Here is a 9,884-nt window from a genome sequence, read left to right as displayed (position 1 = left end):
ACTCCTAAACCCCCTAAGCTACAACAACCAAATTTGCTAATAGCAAATCTTATAAGAATTTCTACCGACAGTTTGAAAATGGAGGATAACCCTCACTCCCCAAACAACGGTACTGTTAAAAAGTACTAAAAGCGCGATAAATCAATAACTAAATACGCCAGAGACATTAAATTTTACCAGCTTGATGGTATGAGAGAGCTTTATTAGGGCCGGTATGAATGATGGACGTGGCACCGCCCACTTTTTAGTGAAATCCCACATCACGGGACCGACCAACCAATGTCGACAAAACTTATTACGTGGCATTCTTCTTACATTCTTATGTCACATTGTGAAAATAGACAAAATCGTACAACAAGCTCGCCCATTTCCGATATAGCACAATTTTAAATTTCCAGTACACAATTCAAGAACAATTAATAAAATGAGATACAACTTTTGCACGAATAATGACTTTAATGTGTGTCACTTTATGACCTAAAATTGGTAAAATCCAATAAAAACTGATTGTGCCTCTAAGTACCGGATCCAAGTACCTATTGTTACAAAAGTAGTATTAAGTTGTATTTGTATTACTATATGCATCCCTGATTATGCACAATAGCTGTAGGTATATGGAATAGCATTTGTCTTGTTGTAGACATCTGGCGCCACGGCTGTCTGCTCGTCGAAACAATAAACATCTGGCGCCGCACTGTCTGCTTGTCTAGGTAAACAATTGCTGAGTCTGGCGCCGCGACTGTCTGCTTGCGTCTGGCGCCGTATAGCCGTATGTTCTGGTAATTTCCAGACGCGATATTCTAGAAGGACACGTCGGCATCAGCGAGAAGTGCGTGGCTATATAAGCCGTGGCAGCGCCAACGTATTCAATCAGTGCTAAGAGTAAACTGCTATAGTGTAGACGAGTTGTGAAATAAAGAGTTGTTGAATTAAATTAAACAGTGTTGATTTTATTTGTCAATCCAGAGATACGAACCTAACAAAGTAAACTAGCAAGAGTAAATTCGTAACAATTGGTGTCAGAAGTGGGATTGTCAAATAATCCAAAATCAAGATGGTTAAATTCGGAGAAATGAGAATTCAGCAATTAAAAAAGGAACTGGAGGAGCGTAATTTGCCGATAAGCGGGCAAAAGGCGGATCTGCAGGCACGATTACGTGAAGCAATGGAAGCGGATGGAATTAATGTGGACGAGTTCGAATTTGTTGGGCCAGAAACTTCTACAGAAGAAAAAGTAGAAGAACAACGAACATCATCGAGTGTGGACATGAACATGCTGTTAGTGGCTATACAGAAAATAAAGGGTGATTTTTTAAGAGCTTGATAACTTTTTTTAAAAAAAAAAACGCATAAAATTTGCAAAATCTCATCGGTTCTTTATTTGAAACGTTAGATTGGTTCATGACATTTACTTTTTGAAGATAATTTCATTTAAATGTTGACCGCGGCTGCGTCTTAGGTGGTCCATTCGGAAAGTCCAATTTTGGGCAACTTTTTCGAGCATTTCGGCCGGAATAGCCCGAATTTCTTCGGAAATGTTGTCTTCCAAAGCTGGAATAGTTGCTGGCTTATTTCTGTAGACTTTAGACTTGACGTAGCCCCACAAAAAATAGTCTAAAGGCGTTAAATCGCATGATCTTGGTGGCCAACTTACGGGTCCATTTCTTGAGATGAATTGTTGTCCGAAGTTTTCCCTCAAAATGGCCATAGAATCGCGAGCTGTGTGGCATGTAGCGCCATCTTGTTGAAACCACATGTCAACCAAGTTCAGTTCTTCCATTTTTGGCAACAAAAAGTTTGTTAGCATCGAACGATAGCGATCGCCATTCACCGTAACGTTGCGTCCAACAGCATCTTTGAAAAAATACGGTCCAATGATTCCACCAGCGTACAAACCACACCAAACAGTGCATTTTTCGGGATGCATGGGCAGTTCTTGAACGGCTTCTGGTTGCTCTTCACCCCAAATGCGGCAATTTTGCTTATTTACGTAGCCATTCAACCAGAAATGAGCCTCATCGCTGAACAAAATTTGTCGATAAAAAAGCGGATTTTCACATTTCGAACCGAACACTGATTTTGGTAATAAAATTCAATGATTTGCAAGCGTTGCTCGTTAGTAAGTCTATTCATGATGAAATGTCAAAGCATACTGAGCATCTTTCTCTTTGACACCATGTCTGAAATCCCACGTGATCTGTCAAATACTAATGCATGAAAATCCTAACCTCAAAAAAATCACCCGTTAGCTGAAAATACAGAAAATGCAGTGCAAACAGGAAATCGTCTGGCACAGCAAATAGCTGAAAATGCAGAAAAGGCAGTGCAAACAGAAAATCGTCTGGCACAGCAAATAGCTGCAAATACATCACAAATAGCAGACAATGCAGTGCAAACCGAAAATCGTCTGGCACAGCAAATAGCTGAAAATACATCACAGTTAGAGTCTCGCCTTACACAACAACATCGTTTGGTACAACAGATTACGGAAAATACTACACAACTACAAAAACAAGTGCAAGAGAAATTTTCAAAATTTGAAGACGAATTAAGCACTTTAAAAAATGACGAAGAAAATTTAAAAGCAGAAGTTCTTCAATTAAGTAATCGTGTGCGAGAACTGCAACTGCATGGCCCTGCACCATCAACAAATAATCAAAGATTGAAGGCACCCACATTCGATGGAAGTATTCCATTTCAAATTTTCAAACTTCAGTTTGAAAAGACAGCAATGGCCAATAACTGGAATGCAGCGGACAAAGTAGCGTCCTTGTTTGTATCATTGAAAGGACCTGCGGCAGAAATCCTTCAGACTATTCCATACTGTGAACGGGACAACTATGAGGCATTGATGAGTGCGATAGAAAGACGATATGGTAGTGAGCACCGGAAACAAATATACCAGATCGAACTGCAAAATAGGGGTCAGAAGATGAACGAGTCATTGCAAGAGTTCGCAACTGAAATCGAACGACTGGCTCATTTGGCAAATGCAGATGCACCTGTGGATTACATTGAGAGGGTAAAAATTCAATGTTTCATAAATGGAATTCGTGATGTGGACACCAAACGCGCCACATATGCATTGCCAAAAAGAACGTTTGCAGAAACGGTTTCGCACGCCCTCACACAGGAAACAGCTTCCCTACTAAGTAAACCAGCACTCAAAGTACAAAGAGTTGAAACGGAACAACCAGCGCTGATGGAAGAAATATTGAAGACTCTGAAGACAATTGCTGCACAGCGAGTAAATACAACAGACAGATGTTTTAACTGTGGAAAAGCGGGTCACTTTGCCCGTAATTGCAATATAAAGGTAAACCCATCAAAACGGAATCAACCAACAGAACACCGAAAGAGGATTCACCACAAAAATGCGGATGCATTATCGCGTCGCCCTTGTCCACTGGAACGTAAACATTGCTCCAAATCAGAGGGAAAAGAAGGTATAATCGACGTGCGATTACTGAATATAGAACCTGAAGATGATTGGACTCCTCACCGCATCAGAATCAATCAGCTGGAGGACCCTGATCTTGCAAAGCTGGTAATGGCCAAAGAAAATGGGGTACGACCACCAAAGGAACAAATAAGTAGCGAGAGTCCAACTGCAAAAGCATATTGGGCCCAATGGAACAGCATAAACCTCGTTAATGGATACCTTCATCGTACCTGGGAAAGCGAAGATGGCAAACATTCTCGTCTGCTGATCATAGTACCGAAGTCCATGATCCCAAAAGTATTGAAAGAATATCACAATGGACCTAGTGGAGGGCACCTTGGAATAACAAAAACTATAGAGAAGATTAAACAACGGTTCTACTGGATCGGTTGTCGAGATTCCATAGCAGAATGGATAAGTAATTGCGTAGAGTGCATGGCAGCTAAAGGTCCTAAAGCCAAAAGTCGCGGTAGGCTACAACAGTACAACGTGGGATCACCATTTGAACGAGTCGCAATGGATATTGCAGGTCCGTTCCCAACCAGTACGGCCGGAAACAAATATCTACTGGTTGTCATGGACTATTTCAGTAAATGGCCAGAAGTATATGCCTTACCAAACCAAGAAGCGAAGACAGTAGCCGAAGCGTTTGTAGAAAATTGGATAACAAGATTCGGAGTGCCCATCGAATTACACTCAGATCAAGGCAGGAATTTTGAATCTTCCATTTTCCAAGAAGTCTGTATATTATTGGGCATCCACAAGACACGGACAACAGCGTTACATCCACAATCAGATGGAATGGTGGAGAGATTCAACCGAACGCTCGAAGAACATATGCGGAAAATCGTTGATAAAGATCAACGGAATTGGGACAAGTGCATCCAGATGTTCCTGCTGGCGTATCGTTCAGCGAAGCACGAGACAACTGGTTACACGCCAGCAAAGATTATTTTCGGATCTGATCTGCGACTCCCTGCTGATCTTAAGTTTGGAACGAATCCGACAGCTGTAAGAAATGATGGAGATTATTGTTCTGCCTTAAAGGAAGAAATGAATGAATTGCATCTAATGGTAAGACAGCATACGCATCTGATGAGCAATAAGATGAAGGACCGGTTCGATCAAGCGGCAAATTCAAAAGGTTTCGAAGAAGGTGATCTGGTCCTGTTGTACAATCCACTTCGAAAGAAAGGCTTGTCCCCGAAACTGCAGACAGCCTGGGAAGGACCCTATATGGTGATGAAACGACTTAATGACGTGGTATACCGCATACAAAGAAATGGAAAAGCACGATGTAAAATGAAAGTAGTACATTTGGAGAGGCTCGCCCCATTTGGTTCAAGAGGATTTGTGCCTAATCGGGACGATTAGGCTTTAGTGGAGGGCAGTGTTACAAAAGTAGTATTAAGTTGTATTTGTATTACTATATACATCCCTGATTATGCACAATAGCTGTAGGTATATGGAATAGCATTTGTCTTGTTGTAGACATCTGGCGCCACGGCTGTCTGCTCGTCGAAACAATAAACATCTGGCGCCGCACTGTCTGCTTGTCTAGGTAAACAATTGCTGAGTCTGGCGCCGCGACTGTCTGCTTGCGTCTGGCGCCGTATAGCCGTATGTTCTGGTAATTTCCAGACGCGATATTCTAGAAGGACACGTCGGCATCAGCGAGAAGTGCGTGGCTATATAAGCCGTGGCAGCGCCAACGTATTCAATCAGTGCTAAGAGTAAACTGCTATAGTGTAGACGAGTTGTGAAATAAAGAGTTGTTGAATTAAATTAAACAGTGTTGATTTTATTTGTCAATCCAGAGATACGAACCTAACAAAGTAAACTAGCAAGAGTAAATTCGTAACACTATAGTTGATTTTTGTTCGAAAATATTCGGTCAATGTTTGAGATATATAATTGAAATTCAGGGATAATCCATATCTTATAATGGTGTGTCTGTATGTCAAAAGTGGATTGAATCGGACCAATACTTCCCTTAGCCCCTTATATCTAATATAAACATTTTCGAACTTCCGGGTGACTTTGTACCGTATATATCCAATATGTGAGTTATCTAAATGAAAGAGAGAGTGTGTTTTATTCATAATAGTGTATCTTTGTGCCTAAAATAAATTTTCGAACATCCGGCTGACTTTAATCTATATGATTGGTTTTACACCTTAATATTATGTTCAGACCGAAAATTTAAAAGATTAGATTACATTTAAGCATTTCATAACCCAACAGTGTTCTCAATGCCGTTAGAAAGATCAAACAACAGCTGTTATTGTCATTCATGAAGTCACATCGCTTAATATTCATCAAAAGAAAACATTGTCATATAGTATTTTGTAATAAAAGCCATCTTTTTTCAAATATTTTCCATATAATAGAAATAGTGGATGCATTTTTTCATTTGTTAAGTCGATTTTCAGGTGAAATTAGATTCATTGCTTTAAAAAAATTTGTTTGTTTACATTTTTTCCCCTTTGTAGTGTCCAAATCAGCTGTGATAATGTAACAGATTTCCAATGTTGACAAATAGATGGCGCAAAATCAGAGTCGCACAGAGAGATTTTGCGTGGATCAGTTTCAAATCATTTCAATGAAGTGATTTGGAACTGTCATTTTTGTATTGCGAAATCTTAATAATTTTTTAAGATTAGTGGGATAATCTATTCAACAGCCGAAATCGTGTGATTAAGTGTCGGTCTGAACATAGTATAACAAGTAGGGAAAGGCTACGTTCGGATTCAACCGAACGGTTCATATTCAAATCTAGTTATTTGGGGGCTAGATCAAGTTTTCGCCCAATTTTAACTATTTTCGGCACAACGGTGTACTGTAAGACTGTGATTTTCATTGAGACAACTCAAATATTGGCCGATATATTCAGCATGTTGATACACAGAAATACTATTATCAGGGAAGATTTCTGTGTGAATTTCAATTGCATATCTCATATATTGTACAATATTTTCGTACTAAGGTCCACATGTTCGGAAACTAGGGTTTGAACATTTTTGGTTGGATTTGTAAAATTTGTTGCCATAAGCTGGCATAATTTAAAGGAATTATTAGTGCAAAGTTTTATTCCGTTATATCATTACTTCTTGATTTGTGTACTGGAAAGTGAAAGAATCAAGTGGAATTCAAAATTTTACTATATGGGAAGTAAGCGATTTCGTACGTACTGTGACATATTCCTGAGAAGAATAATACGTACTAAATTTAATGGCGATTTGTGGGCGTGGCAGTGCAGCAGCAATTTGTTTTTGTACTAAGAAATCCACATACCAAGTTTCATCGAGATATCTTAATTTTTACTCAAGTTACAACTTGCACGAACGGACGAACGGTCAAACAGGTAGTCCCTTAATTTCAAAATTAAAGTTAAGTAAGTACCGTAAGGTCTGCTTCGTGCGAATGGTTAGCAGGCCAACTCTAGCCTGACACATAATCAGCTCCATCCAATAAATATGGGAGGAACATCACCACTTTCTATATTATATGTGAATTATATTCACTTACTAATGCCGCACGTAACAAATAGTCAACCAAAAGTTTTATACTCCTCGACTTAGGCGTGTGTTAGAACTCCATTATGCATAAGCAGAAGATGTGAACAAAGAATATTGCAGCACTTCAATGTTCTGATCTTCAACTTTCTGTTTCTGTTTTTTGCTTTACGATAAAAGCCGAATGTAAGCAGAAAATTCATGAGGAAAACAAAAATCTTCTCTTCCTCGATTTGGTGACGACGCAAAATGCAAACATCCTATACCGACATATGCAAGGGCACGAGAGCACCCAATACAGAATGTGTTTGGAGCAGGGGATGGTGAAACGTTTTACGAAATCACAAATCGGGTTTTGTTTGCCTTTTTTGGTGTTAAAATTGAAATATGAATGCGAATGAAAGACAAGATAACGTTGAAACAACATACAATGAGATGCGCGCTTAGGGTATATTGATGGTACTTTATTGGAGCTTAATTTTCAGGAAGCCGAATCTATTCCATAAAAGCACAGGAGTTTTTGTGCTTATCCATTGCTGACTACTCTTATCACACCATTTCGTTCAAATTCCCAACAAATAAACTATTCAAAGCGTAAGGCGTAAGGGGCCATCCATAAATTACGTCACACCTTGAAGGGGGGGGAGGGTATCATTCAGAAGTGACATTGTGTGACAAGGGGCAGGGGGGGTCAAAAGATTTGTGACATCACATTTCAAAATTTGTGATGTACAAACGTGAAATTTATAGGTAAACAAAAAATATTAAACATTTATAAACACAATCTTGGTTTTTTAATATTTAAGTTGTAACGAAGCTTTGGTATTAACATTGGAGTCACAGGGAGTGATGACAACGACGCTAAGTTTGCTCCATTATTACTACAGATATTATTAAATCTCCAAGCATCATCCCATCTGAAACAAGTTCCATATCATAGATATTGCCTTAGTGTCGAGTCATACTTATTTAAAAGATCGTGTAGCATATGTGGCCTATATTTTTCTTCATATAAAGCCACCAATCAACACAAATAGTCACATAAAAAACAAGAAGACGATATTGATACGAAAGATGTTCCTGACATCCAACTTCAGAAGAAATGAAGTACCTGATTTGCCAGTAATAAATGATTAAGTATTTTAATTAGCATAATTAAGTATCTATTATTGCTTGACTAGCCATTCGTTGTGTCGTTGTGTCTGTACTTTAACATTTAACTAAATGTTGATTCTATCAAAGAATAAATAGAATAACCTGTTTTTTTATTTTTTGATAAATCCATAAAATTGGAAAATGTGTGACGTCACGAAAGGGGGAGGCTAGTGCAAAATGTGACAACTTGTGACAAGGAGGGGGGAGGGGTTAAAAAGTCCCTAAATTCGTGTGACGTATTTTATGGATGGCCCCTAAGCGTAAGGCACTTGGGTCATAGAAGATATAGCGTGCTGATTTAACACTGCTTTGGGATCCTAGAAGAACGCTTTGGCAGCCATAAGGAATACGTATTCAGGACGAAAAAATCATATTCTTTGTTCCAACTGGTTTATTGTTTGCTGTATATTGCTTAACAATTGACGTGCTACTTCTATCGACAATGAATTCAATGTCTATAGCAACGAAGAATCACGATGAATTTTTTCCACATGAAAATAGCCAGCGAATGGTTGAGGCAGAAGCCAAGAGTGAATCTTTGATGATCAATAAGAAGTGAATTACATACATACTTTATGTTATACATTTTTTGAATTAACTATAACTTTTTAGCAGATGGAAACCTATAGAACGTAGTATTAAGTGTACAAACTCTATTTTACATATGGCTCATGCCGCTCATGACTTCCAGTATTGTACCAAGTATCTTCTGTGTAGCCAAAGAACATCCGTTTAAAGACGAGCTAAATTGAGAAGGCGAAACATCCGCTCCACAGAATTGAGAAAGCCTTGAAAGAGAAATTCCACTTTTGATAACAAACGTGACAAAAGAATTAAGGATAACGAGTTAAAGGTAAGCACCTGGAATGTCCGGTCCTTTAATTGGGAAGGTGCCCCAGTCCAGCTCGTTGATGTCTTCGTTAGCGTGAAAGCTGATATTCCCGCCGTACAAGAAATGCGTTGGACGGTACAAGAACTTAGGCAAGTAGGTCCTTGTGGAATTTATCACAGTAACCATCTAAAGGAAAGCAAACTTGATGTGGGATTCGTGATGAGAAGGAAACTCCGTCGTCGAGTACAGCCATTCACTTTGGTAGATGAACGTCTAGCCACAATCCGCATCAAAGCGAAGTTCTTTAACCTATCGCAGATTAGCACCCATGCCCCGAAGGAAGAGAAGGACAATGACAACGTGAGCATAGAAGCCATGAGCGCTTGAAAGCTGCAACCGGAACCATTGGTTTTCGGAAATTGCAAAAAAACAGCTGGTGCGACAAGAAGTGCCGTGTCGCAGCGGAGCGAGAACAGGCTGCCTACCTTGCAACGTTACGATCAACCACAACACGTTCGGAAAATGCGTGAGTATGAAGAGCTTAAAAAGCTGGTCGACAGGGGTGATGCTCGAAAATTCTACGAAAAAATGCGGTGGTTTACAGAAGGTTTCAAGACCGGAGCATAACCGATGCCCAAAGTATGCAGAAATTATGAAGGGAAAACTTCTCAAGCTTGCTGAATGGCAGTGTAAGCATAACATCAGGAGATGGCGAACCCTATTACACAGTCCGACCAGGGAGACGTTCAAAAAGCAATTACCCGTTTGAAGAACAACAAAGCGGGGGTGACCAATGGGATGCCAGCTGAGCTATTCAAGCACGGCGGATAAGGAGTATGCATCAGCTTCCATCAGCCCATTCCACAAAAACAAAGACCCCTTAATCTGCACCAACTACCGTGGGTTAAGCCGCCCCAACATCGCATAAAATTCTATCGAG

The sequence above is a fragment of the Bactrocera dorsalis genome, chromosome 1 (assembly GCF_023373825.1).
Source record: "Bactrocera dorsalis isolate Fly_Bdor chromosome 1, ASM2337382v1, whole genome shotgun sequence".
Lineage (NCBI taxonomy): Eukaryota > Metazoa > Arthropoda > Insecta > Diptera > Tephritidae > Bactrocera > Bactrocera dorsalis.
Note: the sequence above shows the minus strand (reverse complement) of the source record.